Source organism: Rhagoletis pomonella, unplaced genomic scaffold, assembly GCF_013731165.1.
Source record: "Rhagoletis pomonella isolate Grant_MI unplaced genomic scaffold, Rhpom_1.0 Rhpom_scaffold_00352, whole genome shotgun sequence".
NCBI lineage: Eukaryota > Metazoa > Arthropoda > Insecta > Diptera > Tephritidae > Rhagoletis > Rhagoletis pomonella.
In genome coordinates, this window is record NW_023458906.1 from 23,266 (window position 1) to 37,356 (window position 14,091).

At 35.5% G+C, this 14,091-nt stretch overlaps 1 long non-coding RNA gene across 1 annotated transcript in view; it reads right to left on the reverse strand.

Moving 5' to 3' along the window:
* Nucleotides 1-11,649: 11,649 nt before the first annotated feature.
* LOC118750676 overlaps nucleotides 11,650-14,091 on the reverse strand; it is a 32,174-nt gene continuing 29,732 nt past the window's right edge. The window contains exons 2-3 of the long non-coding RNA XR_004994418.1: nucleotides 11,918-12,410; nucleotides 11,650-11,866 (exon numbers count right to left, since the gene is read on the reverse strand). This is a non-coding gene — a long non-coding RNA (uncharacterized LOC118750676). The remainder of the gene's footprint in view (nucleotides 11,867-11,917; nucleotides 12,411-14,091) is intronic.

The window sequence follows — 14,091 nt, forward strand, 5'->3', positions numbered from 1 at the left end:
CTTATTTTTCGTCTGAAAATTATTACAAATATCAATTTTGAGTGAATAATCTTCAGTAGTTACTAAAATATCGCAGTTTTCGTATTTCTGAAAATTACCGTTATATGTGATGTGGGCGTGGTTATTGTCCGATTTTTTAAATTTTCGGCCACTTAGTATGCTGTATCAAGGCCAACAACTGTGCCAAGTTTGGAAGAAATCTGTGCAGCGGTTACCAAGATATACACATGTAACCATAAGTGGGCGTGGCTACGCCCATTTTCCAAAAATTTATAATATTCTTATTTTTCGTCTAAAAATTATTACAAATATCAATTTTGAGTGAATAATCTTCAGTAGTTACTAAAATATCGCAGCTTTCGTATTTCTGGATATTACCGTTATATGGGAAGTAGGCGTGGTTATTGTCCGATTTTTAAAATTTTCGGCCATTTAGTATGCTGTATCGAGGCCAACAACTGTGCCAAGTTTGGAAGAAATTGGTGCAGCGGTTACCAAGATACCATAAGTGGGCGTGGCTACGCCCATTTTCCAAAAATGTATAATATTCTTATTTTTCGTCTGAAAATTATTACAAATATCAATTTTGAGTGAATTATCTTCAGTAGTTACTAAAATATCGCAGTTTTAGTATTTCTGGAAATTACCGTTATATGGGAAGTGGGCGTGGTTACCGTTCGATTTCGCCCATTTTCAATACCAACCTACCTTGGATTAACAGAAACCTACATACCAATTTTCGTTGAGATATCTCAATTTTTGCTCGAGTTATCGTGTACACGGACGGACGGACAGACGGACAGACGGACGGACAGACAGACATGGCTTAATCGATTTCTCTATTCATTCTGAGCATATATGTACACATTTGTCTATATCTATCTCGATTCGTTTTGGCTGTTACAAACAACCGTTATGTGAACAAAATTAATATACCCTTGTGCACAAGTGCGCTCGGGTATAAATATGTAAACAATGCAGAAACATGTGTTAGTTTTAATATTACATGGCCCAATTTTGCAGCAATCAATAAATATACAAAGATTGATTAATTAGGAACACGTAGCAATAATTTTGGACATGTAGCCCTTTAGATAAGTACGATTTTTAGCACATGAATAAATGGATGTATTAACAGTGTTTGCAATTTCATGTAGACCAAAAGGAAGGTGTGCAGCAAAGTGAATTTTTGGACTTCCCATTTTAAAAAGCCATGCAGAGTGCATATTTATATTTGTGGACGGTAGCCAACCACCATAAACTCCACAGCTGTTGACTCCACAGCTTTTATTTGATAACTTTTGTACCATTTCCGAGAGGATGCATGAGTGTTGCTTCTTTGGAAACAAATATTCTATGTAAGTAAAACATAATTTAAGCTGAACTTTTAAATGTAAATAATTTGGGCACTGTTTTGTATTAGGTACGTAACAGCGCGGTAAGATGACGCTTGAATTAGCCCCTGGCGACCTTATCCACTGGTGCATTACCTCATACCAGCACTAAAAGAATCAGGTACTAACAAAAATAAGTACCCTGCAAAAATGGGACTAATCCGGGATGACTCAGGGAGCAATCGCAAATGAGCATGCGACTAATACCACTTTTGATCTCCTTATATGGAATGAACTGTTCGATTTTGTTCGAGCATGTCCTATGAAGAGACTAATTGTTCACCTTTATACCCGAACAGGTGTAAAAAGTGACTAGTCACTTTTAAAAAATAAAAATAAAAATTTGCGCCACCTGAGATCCGAACCGAGGTGCTCAGTTTTGTTAGGCGAATACTCTCTTTGTGTGCTAACGCCGCACATGAAATTTCATTGTCTAAGTGCGTACATATCATTAAGTCGTTAATAGTACCCGTTAAAGATGAGTTGGGGACTAATTGATCTCCAATTATACCCATAAGGGTTGAGTCGAGAACAACTGATCTCCATTAGTACCCGTATGAGACTAGCTGCGACTAATTAATGCCCAATTGTACCCGATTGAGAGTAATCTCGGAATAATCTCTTTAGAGATTAGAGAATTTTTTGCAGGGTAGGTAGTGAAGTTCATGTATCTATTTACTGTAGAAACTGCTTTTGTATGTATGCCATTGCCAGCAAACTAAACCAGCAGCTGTCTACATTAGAGCTGTAAAAACATCGGAGCACTATCGATAGTATCGATGTTTAAATATTTTTTTGAAAGCATCGATGTTTTTCTTACTATCGATGTTTTTAGAGGATATGCCATCATTGGAAAGTTTATCCGTTGCTGATTTGGGGCAGGCAAGAAGTATAAAAATTAAAGCGTAATAAATTCATAACCTTTAGCAGTACGCAAAAGCGTACCAATAAGGGTTCAGGGAAGTTATTACCAGGACCAAAAAATTTAAGCTTACCGCCTGCTGTCTTACTTTTTCCTTACGAAATAATGGAACGGGCATATATTTCTGTTGAAAACAAGGGTGCCTGTTACTCTTCACAAACAAACTTTAGCAAACCATAGTAGAAAGCGTAGCAAATTTCTTAAGAACTTCGTACTGCTTAAGAAAATTTGGCTCTATAAATTTTTCTTGACCATTTCTTGGGCTTTTTTATTCGTCGAACTAAATAAATGTTTGAAAATAATCATGATATAAAAATTTGAAGGTAAAACCGCTGAGGGACAGCCTGGACATTTTTGAAGTTTGCTAGCATAACAAAAATGTTTCCAAATTTTCAATCTCACAAATACATTCTCACTTCCATTCTCAAATAAAAGAAAATTTGAATATATTCATATACTTGTTTTTTGTTTTACTTGAGTTGCTCTCAAATTTCAATTTTATAAAGTGGACAAATTTCAAAAAATAAATGATGGCCGACGAATTGAGCGAGCGGGTTTACCTTGAAATATTTGTATCATGGAAAATAATAACATATAAAAACAGATCTAGTTTTTATTAACCCGTAACTTTAATTTCATTTCTGCTTGGATATAAAAATTTAATACCAATGGTTTGTCTCTACGGGAAGCATTGAATACCGAATAACGAATATTTAAAAAAATTAGGACCAACCAACGCAGATCTCCATTATTTGAGAATATCGAGCAAAACTAGTATGTCCATTGTAATTTTTCAATCCTTGAAGTAAACTGAATAAAAAACATTAAACTGTACCTAATTTTTGTTGTTTTGCGAGCATATTTACCGATGTTTTTGTGCTTATCTAAGCGCTTAAAACGGATTTTTTCTTGCTTATTTTCTTCAGCCCTGGTTATTACTAATAAATTGATTTTGCCAGTGCGATCTCTAATTGGGAAAATTAAGAATAAAAACCTGAAGTGTACCCTGGATTAATTCCTTTAATTTATTTAATAAGACATAATTTATAACACATATTAATAGTGTTGTTGCTTTATGAATACTTTTATATTATTATAAATTAAATGTGACCTTAAATACAAGTCAAATTAAAATTTAAATTAATTATTGGATAATTTTAAAATAATAACTGTAATTTATTAAAAAATTACGTTTGTTAATTGATGAGGATTTCAGCTTGAAACAAAAAGTTAAAATTCCCAAGAAACCACGATAGTATCGATACTATCGATGTTTTAGTGGCAAAAACATCGAAAAATCGATAGTTTCAAATACCGATGTTTTTGCAGCACTAGTCTACATTCACCATGGAAATATACCTAATACAATTCACCAAGGAAAGGCCAACATAGTTCCATGTAGAAGCTCATAGCTCACACACATAGCACAAAGCTCGATTTGGTGTTTAATGCATGTCCTCGCCGGCAGAACTGCTTCCACTTTTTCGCCAGGTTTGCGTCCGTAGGAAACGAAAAAAAACTTATATAGCACGCTTTCCTTTTGTTTTCACTATTACACTTTGCCACTACACGCTTCATTTTGCTTTTTAATGTCTCAATAATTGTTTAAAACCACGCAGAAATATTAACGCACAAATATTAAAATTGTTATTTGGTTTTCTCGTATGCTCACATTCAACAATTTCACCAAGATGACGTCACGCACACAGCTCACTCTGTCAAAATCACAAAGACCGGATTAGCGGTACCGCGATTGGCGCAATCTCTATTTCTCTCAATCGTGGGCGCAATCTATATTTCTCTCAATCGTGAGCAGCAGTCACACTTGCTTACTTAGTTTCTCGCAAGCATCTCAAAGTTGTGTTTTAAAGCGCAAACAGTCAACGACGTAACGTAGACGTAGGTTGACGCATACACGATCTACCTTATGGGATTCGCGTGTTAACGAAAACTCACCACCGCATGGCAGTGACGTTGCCGTTGTTTCTCTCTCTCTCTATCAACAGTAAATTGTATATGCTGCTACGTACGTCAACATACGTTTACGCTACGTCGTTGACTAACTGCGCTTTTATTCATTCATTGTAGGACTCTGGTTCGTAGGCACATTTTCAATGTGAAGGCGCTAGCTTTTTATGACGTAGCATCTTGAAACTTGGAATGTTTCAGTGTCCATACTTGTTATGCTACATTTTCGCGTTTGAGTCCATTACCAAATGAACCGCACTGTTCTCAGAGTTTTCTGTGTATAAATATATATTTCCTTATTGTATTGCACGTAATACTATTTTGCCATTTTTATACCCGAGCGCACTTGTGCACGAGCAAAAATTGAGATATCCCAACGAAATTTGGTATGTAGGTTTCCATTAATCCAAGGTAGGTTGGTATTGAAAATGGGCGAAATCGAACTGTAACCACGCCCACTTCCCATATAACGGTAATTTCCGGAAATACGAAAACTGCGATATTTTAGTAACTACTGAAGATAATTCACTCAAAATTTGATATTTACCAAAATTTTCAGACGAAAAATAAGAATATTATAAATTTTTGGTTGGCCTTGGTACAGCATACTAAATGGCCGAAAATTTAAAAAATCGGACAATAACCACGCCCACATCCCATATAACGGTAATTTAGAGAAATACAAAATCTTCGATAAATCAGTTAATATTAAAGCTAATTTATTCCAAATTGATGCTTGCAATAATTCTTTACCAAGAAATACGTTTATGGTAACATTTTGGAAAATGGGCGTGGCACCACCCACTTATGATCACATATATGTATGTATATCGGTAAGCGTTCTACCAATTTGTACCAAACTCGGTATTTTTATTGCGATTGCCACATAAAAGAAAAACGTTGAAAATTATTGAAATCGGACTAAAATTACGGCCGCTTTTCATATAACGGTAAATTTCAGAAATGCTTGAAACTGCAATATTTCGAAATTTAAGGAAGCTAATTTACTCAAAATTGATACACCCCGGCTTACCATCTAGCGGTAGGTTTCGGAAAGGCGAAAAAACATATATTTAATACTTGCGCCGGGCATTTAATGTTCGGCTCCGCCCGAACTTAGACTTTCTTACTTGTTGGTCTTTATTTGCGCATGTTTATTATCAAATGTAATAATATTTTCGTTTTGAGCTCCTTTACTAACCGACGCAAAATTCATTTGCAACATAGGCACATATCATGATTCAATAATACAAGGTTAGATAATTATTGACAGCCGCGGTTTGACACTCCCTTACAAAAGGTTGCATTTACGAAGGACAGAGAAAGGGCAATAATGCAATCCCTTGTTGCGAAAATGGTAGTAGAAAAGTACGCAGAGTAGGCACTTCGTCGTGAAATTCCTTTTGTAAATTCTAATGTATTTGCAAGAAATCTGACATTTTAAGCGAAATATTGAACGAAATATTAATATATCTACGTGAATTACGTAATTTCTGTGCTATTTAGCTGTATAACAACTTCAAAAGGACTCAGAATTAAAATAAAACTACTACGAGATTTATGTAAATATCCAATTTAAAAACAATTTATGTTTTCCTCAGTTAAATGTGCTTTATATGCATATACAAACAAACATATTGCACAAAAGCTTATACTTCTATTTCGCACCAAAGCTACACTTTTTCCAAGTAAATTTGCAAAGAAGCAACACGGTGCCGATGCTAAGGGAGCGGTGCGAGGGCGACAACTGTCAGTTTATCGAACCTTGTATTATTGAATCATGGGCACATATAAAACATCTCGCATTTCAATATTTACTTTGTTTACTTTTAATATGACCGTGCCTATACCGGGTGATTCAACGTATTTATCAGCTGCTAATTTTACCGACGTCTTTTCTCACAAAACGATACGAATTTGTCTTTGCTACAGCACATATGAGTTGTTGCATCACTGTCATTACACCATAGAGGTATTCTCTAAGTCTTGCACGATGCATGGATTGCACGAAATGCAAAAATACTATTCCGAATATCGAAGAGTACGAGAGCACCCCATTGCAAAGTGGTAGCATGCATGGGTATCAAGCAGCGAAATTATGTATCAAATACAAAAACAAGAGACAGCAAAAAAAAATGAAGTGATCGAGATGAGAGGAATGAGAGAAATATGTAGCAATTCCAACAACAAAACAACTAGCACAGGGTCGCACTTATCTTGCTATGCTATTTTGCAAAACATATACATGGGTTTCGACGTTGCTTATTTTGCAGCGATAGGAAATGTTGTTTCCCATGTATTTTGTTGTTCTGTGTTTTCAAGTTATGTTATCCATGCAATCCGTGCTTCGTGCAATGGCTTTGCTAGATTTGGAGAATACTCCTCATGTATTTTTGCTTTGCTCAACGGCACACATATGCAACAAAGAATTTGACAGTTCTTTTTTTTACCTCGCTTTTATTAGCTCGGGATGTAACTATGTAATATTGATGCGCCTAAAAGACCCAGCGATTTCCATTCTCAAGTTACATGCCTGATGACAGTACGAATTTGAATTGCTTTAAACTTCCATTCTTAAAGTAACCTGGTGACAGTACGAATGGAAGTTTTAATGGCGAGGTTTTAGTTTTTTAAACTATAAGTTTATTTACGATGTTCTAGTTGCTCCGTCGCTTTTTTGCGACATTCACACGCGCGATGGCCCTTCTTGTCACAATAATAAAATTATAGTTTAAAAAACTAAAACCTCCCTATAATAATTGCCATTCCTACTGTCATCAGGTAAGTAACTTGAGAATAGAAATCGCTGCATCTTTTAGGCGCATCAATATTACATAGTTACATCCCGAGCTAATAAAAAGAAGGTAATAAAAACACTTGCCTTTGAACTGTTATTTTTGTTCACCCTTTTTTATGTTCTGTGTCGCACTATCGCTACGAATGCCTTTGGCATTTCGATGCTTGTTGTGTTGCGCACCCGTTTGCGCTTGTGTATATGTGTATACCGACTAGGGTTGCCAGATTTTTTATGCGCGAAATCGGTACGTTAAACGTTTTCATGCTAAAAAAATCAGTACTTTTCAGTACATTTTTATTCAAAGCAAAATTATAAATCTAAGTAACAGAAAATACTTTAAAACGCCAGAGTTCTTCTATTTAACAATATGTTTGTATATAAATAAAATATAGTACATAAAAATAAAGGTGTTGTTCCTTTTAACAGGAGTGTAACCTTCATTATACACAGGAGCCAATAAATGCTTTTATATTTATGACATTTTTGAATAGCAAAATGAGATCATTCCCATTTTCAGTGTTTAAATAGTCAAAGAATTCTATACATTTCATTTTAAAATTACTTTTAATTTGAAGTTCACTTTAAAAAATTGTAATTAGAAGCCGGTTTCTCTCTTTGCAGTAGGAAACAAACTTTCCAATTTCTCAATTGCTTCGTTCGAGTGGTTTTGAAAAAATAAAACAAAATTAAATACTTTTTCAAACTGTGAAAAAGTACCACTTTTAAGGACTGGGTCTATATTTGCTCATGGTTTAAATAATTTTTTCAACTATGGGCTATGGTTTTCTCCAACTCAACTTAACTTAGTTTAGCTATTTTTTGGACTTAAGTCAAAAGTTAGCCTACTTTTTACACAGCTTATTCTTGACTAAGTCAAAAAATTGGTTAAACTAAGTTAAGTTGAGTTGGAAAAACCAGCCCTATGTCTTGTATGCAAAACTCTTACAATGTCAGAAATTTAGAATATTCAAATTTGTTGTTATTAAACTGAAAGTTGTTTTCGAGATAACTAACAACACTCGACAAAAGAATGCCAGCCTTCTTTTAAAATAACACTGTGGAACAAATTCAGGTTAGCAAAAGTTAGGTCGATTCTGAGAGTGATGGGGTGAAAATAGAGGCTAAATTAGAAGACCCGTATCGCGGCGTTTGTTTATGTTAGTTCGAATTTTTTTTTAATCGACCTTCGAACTTTGCAGTCAAATGCAATAAATTTCTTCCCCTTCTTCCTCTTATTCCTCGTCTTCCTCTTTTTTGTTTCAAACCACCGCACAGGTAGCGATTTTTATCTATTTCGTATAAGCGAACTAATATCAAACATAAAGATGCAGTTAAGACTCGAAACTTAGCCGAAGCTGATGTCTTTTAATTTTCGCTCGGTCGTGATAAAATTCGCTATTAATTTTTTTGGAACTTATTTCATTTTGTGAGTGATTTAAGGTAAGTGCATCGGTTTCATAAAAATAACAAAAACAATATTGTATCATAGATATTGTATTAAAAATGTCGGAACCAAAATGTAAAATGGACCTTTTTGTAATGTTTGTGGACGTTTCATAGCAGGCGATGAAAAATGTGGCAATGCGAGTGATTGTTTTTTGGAAGCCTTTAAACAATATTTCTCGCAAGAGTTTATCACTGACGTAAACTATGCCCCTAAAAAAGTTTGCTTTAATTGCTATTCAAGTGTTATGCAATGGAAAAGTGAAAAGAAGAAGGCTATGCCTTTTGGTATACCAATGATGTGGATGTATCAACTACCATAAAACTTTGAATAGAAGGAAAGCAAAGAATAAAACTTATGTAGCAGTGCCAAGTGTCCAATTACCATTACCGCACTCAGAATTCGTTCCAGTACCAACATACCGGAGTATTGATCTTCAAACAGATATCAGTACTACAACCGCCGCTGCTATATCCATGCATTTCTTCTCATAATACGACCCTGGTGAAGGTACATCCTATGAAACATCAAAGGACCCAATCCTAGTCACACAAAAGCAACTGGATGCAATTGTTGCAATTTTGTGTTTGACTCAGAAAAAATCAGACCAACTGGCTTAATTTTTGAAAAGAAATAATTTGCTGGCGAAAGGTACCAAAGTAACAGCATATCGAAAACGCGAAAAAGAGTTAGAAAAGTTCTTCAATGTGAATGATGCAAAAAATTTCGCTTATTGCAACGATATCGAAAAGTTAATGGAGACGATAGGGTTAACCTATAAAAAAGATGATTGGCGTTTATTCATCGATAGTTCACTAATCAGCTTAAAAGTTGTGCTTTTGCACAAGACGAATAGAATGCCTTCTGTTCCAGTTGCGTATAGCACTGACACTAGTGAAAATTTCGATAATTTGAAACACATTCTGGAAGTAGTCAAATATAACGAGCACCAGTGGCGCATTTGCTGCGACCTCAAAATAGTTTCATTGATTACAGGCTTAACAGCATCTGGTCGTCCAAAATATCCGTGTTTTTTTTGCGATTGGGATTCACGATACGGAGAAGGTATTAAAGGAAGAAACCAGTACAAACAGCATAACTGGAATAGTCGCATTGGACGGAAATGGCCTAAAGACAATAGGCTACACGAAAGTCTTGTTCCTGAAATGAAAATTTTGTTGCCATTGCTCCACATTAAACTTGGCATTGCTAAAAATTTTTTGAAATGTATCGCAAAAAGACCAGCAGTATTCAACCGCTTAAAAGACATTTTCCCAAGACTAAGTAACGCCAAAATTCAGCAAGGGGTTGTTAATGGTCCCGACATACGGAAACTAATGAGTCGTCAAGATTTTGACCAAGTTCTGACAGACCGAGAATTAAATGCAGGGCTCGCATTGAAAGCAGTCATTAAGGTCTTTTGGGTAAAGAACGCAAAGACAACTACAGGCAATCTGTTGCAAACATGTTGGCAGCTTTCGATGAAATTGGGGTTAATATGTCGTACAAAATTCATCTCTTGCATCAGCATCTTGATCAACTCGCTCAACAGTTGCCAACTGAATCTGATGAGCAAGGCGAACGTTATCACCAAACTGCGCTTCCATTTGAAATAAGGTAACTATAGAGTGTGCATATTTTGAATTCCTAGATTTTTCTAACATCTTTGTCAGAGTGCACAATTTAAACTATTTTTGTTTCAGGTACAGAGGAAAGAAATCTCCAGATGCAATACTTGCTGAAATTTGTTGGTGGTATAAAAACACGTTTGAAGAAGAGGAAGACGAGGAAAAAGAGGAAGAAGGGGAAGACAAAGGTGAAATTCCAGAATATCTGTTGGACGAAATTATCGACCTTTCTGATGATGATGACGATGACCAAGATATTAGAGAGAGCAGTGATGTTGATCCACAGATCGCTAGAGCAGTGATGCTTCGTTTGTTATTGGTTACCATTTGTGTTTTAAAAATGGAAAATTCAGACAAATTGTTCATTGCTATATTGAATATTCAAAATGTGCAATGTATCTGGTTGCAATGTGTCGCAACTCTGCATATACAAACAGTTTGAATATCGCAGTATAAAAGTATCCAAACATTGTATTGATACGTTTTGAAGTCAGCCTGTCTTTTTAAAATGATAAGAAAAGTGTTTGTTTACAAAATTACCTGTGGCACTCTGCCTTAGTGCGGTTGTTGCTCCCTTCCATACCACAATAATTTTGTATGCAACTCAGAATCAGCAAAATTCATGCTCCTTCTCATTATCAACCCTGATCAGATTTTACCCCCGAGGAGTACTCAAAAAGGTTTACTACTGTATATACTGTGCTACTTATTACAACTTCAAGACTGTTTAAAGCGATGTATGCGACGAAGAAGGAAAAAGCACAAAAAGGGAATACAAAACAATGGTACAGCATTGCCAGGCTTGTTGCAATATTTACATATTAAGCTTAGTTCACATTTTCAATTTCAACATAAGGTATTATAAAACTTCAATAACACAATAACAAAAAATTTTATTCAGGCACATATGTATAATGTTAAGTTAAGTTAAATAAAGACTTAAAAAATCCATTTAAATAAAATTTCATAACTACTCTAAGACTAGATGTACATATGTTCAGTATTGGAAAAAATAATAGAAACCAAAAACGTTGAGAAGTTTCGGATATTTTTCTTTTGTTTATTTAATATTTAATATTTTTTTATAAAAAGTTAAACTCACTCAATAACAACTAGCATATATGTAAATCCAAAATTCAAACTTTGTACAGAACTAAAAAAAAAACTAGTTTTGAAAACTTAGTATACAGTTGTTTAACCTTGTAATAAGAGTTTTCTGAAAAATTTAGCCACTTGAAACTTGCACATTGTTACGCTAAAATTTAATGAGCTTCAAAACACTGTACTCAGAATTTTTCAGAAAACTCTTATTACAAGGTTAAAAAGCTGTAAACTAAGTTTTTAAAACTTGGATTTTTTTGAATTCTATACAAAGTTTGAAGTTTTGATTTACATATATGCTTGTTGTTTAACTTTTTAGTGAGTTTAACTTTTTATAAAAAATTATTAAAGATTAAATAAACAAAAGAAAAATATCCAAAACTTCTCAACGTTTTTGGTTTCTATTATTTTTTCCACCACTTTATGTACATATGTATTTACATCTTATTTACAAAGTTGGCTAGATTATTGAAGGCTTCGGCGGTGGCTTTCAAACCTTCGCCAAGGTCAAAATAGCGTCCGACAGTGCATTCGTGACCTCCGTCATTGAATTCGCTAGCCTTGTATTCGCCGAACTGCATTCGGCTAGCATCTGTTGGGAAACAAAACAAACTATTTATTCATTTACATATATATATTCGTTTATGCCTCGTTTGAATATACCTTTAGACCATCTGTCTGCTTTTCAGCTATCTCCAACGCTTTCATCCGCAAGTCGATGTCCTCTTCGACCCGCTTCTTTTTGAAAGACCTGCGTGGGGTTTTTGGGGTTTCGCAGCGTACTTCATCGTCTTCATCAATTAACAATTTAAACACGCCTTCGTCCCCATCCTCCAGAGCCAATTGAAATTCCTATTAACTGCTGCCAATTAAACCAATCCGCGCCTTTCAAGCTCCGTCATAGGCGCTTGGTCTAGGGGCCTGTTACCGGTCAACGCCTGCTGTTTTTTCCGGTCACGAGCCTTCACACCTGCCCGGCTTTTCAAGTCCCGCCAGACCTTTTTGCAACATTAACCCTACAATGGTCACGTGGTCTACGATCGTCGACCACTTCTTTGAAAATAGTACTATCTTTTAATTTTCCTTCTTACGATAGTTGCGCTTTTCAGTAGCTGTTGCTAATACGTCTGCTCACATAATCAGTATTTTAGGTGCGCTGAGGGGGAGAGATTAGAAATTGTATCACGGCTGAAACATAACTGGTCTACATATGTAGACCTCGTGACCAATGGCGTTTTAGTTTTTGTTTCAACATTATATTTTAAATTCATTATTTTGATAGGTAAAATTAAGTAATATTTACTAACTTTTCATACTCATGAAGTTAAAACAATACTGTTCAGACAAAAATATGTCAGAACTAAAAAAAAAGATAAGTGGAGACGCCCAAGAATTTTACAGTGTTTGAGACGGTTGGACGAACTGCCAATTGGAAAAGAGCGCTGCTATGTTTTCTCCACCCACAGCAAATTATTTCGGCCGTTTTCATATCTGCCCTCGAAGTAAGAATAAGCATTCCAGAAGGGCATGTGTGAGTTGTGGGAGACTTACTAGAAAAACGCGCATGAGGAATGCCTGCACATTTTGTGTAAGTGAGTAAAATTTTCCTAATTTCAATGGCCTCTAATTACTTTATTTTTGAATTTAATTTTGCTTTTGGTTTTTTAGGTGAAATGTTTTAATGCTTTGTTATGATGAAAAATAGTTTGTTCATTGCTTTCAATATATAAATATATTGGGCCGTATGAATAAAAAATTAGCAATTGCTTTTTCTTAAAATTTCTAACACTTTACTCGATTTATTCAAACAAAATTGAAGTAAAAGGTATGCAATTTTAAGAAAAAGCAATTGCTTTGTTTTTATTAATTCGGCCCATTTATTCAATTAATTGTATGCCTAATGTGACCAACCGTACTTCTTTCGGAAGTACAGTACTTCTTTTTTCGCTCTTGTTCTTCGTACTTCGAAGTACAGTCACATGTACTTCTTTGCGATATTTTGTACTTCAGGAGGGAGATTCTGTAACAAGTTAGCGACAATTTTCGGATCGTTATCGCACTTTTTGACGCATGATATAAATGTTTTTGCGTCAAAAAGTGCGATAGCAATTCGAAATTGTCGCTAACTGGTTATAGAATCTCTCCCCAGGTCCTGTAACCCTCCGATCATCTGGACGAACGTCACATGGCCTGGGCGATAAATTCGTGCAAACCATTAAAGTCGCTGGGGACCGATGGCATCATACCTGCGCCGCTGCAAAGGGCTCTGAAGGTGTCGTGCAATTGGTTGGATCCTATTTATACAAACTGCGTGAGAATCGGGTTCAACCAAAGGCTTGGAGGGTACTCAGTGTTGCGTTCATTCCGAAGGCCGGAAAAGGCTCTCATGTTTCCCCTAGAGATTTTAGGCCTATCAGTCTCTTCGTTTTTGCTGAAAACGCTTTTGCTAAAAACGCTAGAGAGACTGAAAGACCTCTACATAAGAAGGCAATTCTTCGTGACTGTATTTCAAGAGCTCAATATGCTTATTGCAAGAAAATGTCGGTGAATACCGCCTTGCACACATAGGTAAAGTGGTCAGAGGAAGCCTTCACGCAAGAAAATTATGCAGTAGGGGCCTTCTTCGATATCGAGAGGGCCTTCAACATTGTCACTTCAGAGGCAATAGTCAAGTATATTCATAATGTGGGGGTTGAATCCAACCTAATAAGGCTTATCTACAGCTTGCTTCGTGACGTATTAGGCTAAGGAAACTGGGTCTTATGTGACATAAAAAATGGAAAAGAAGACATTTGTCTGCTGCAACAAATGTTTTTATCGGGCATGCATTAAAGCTT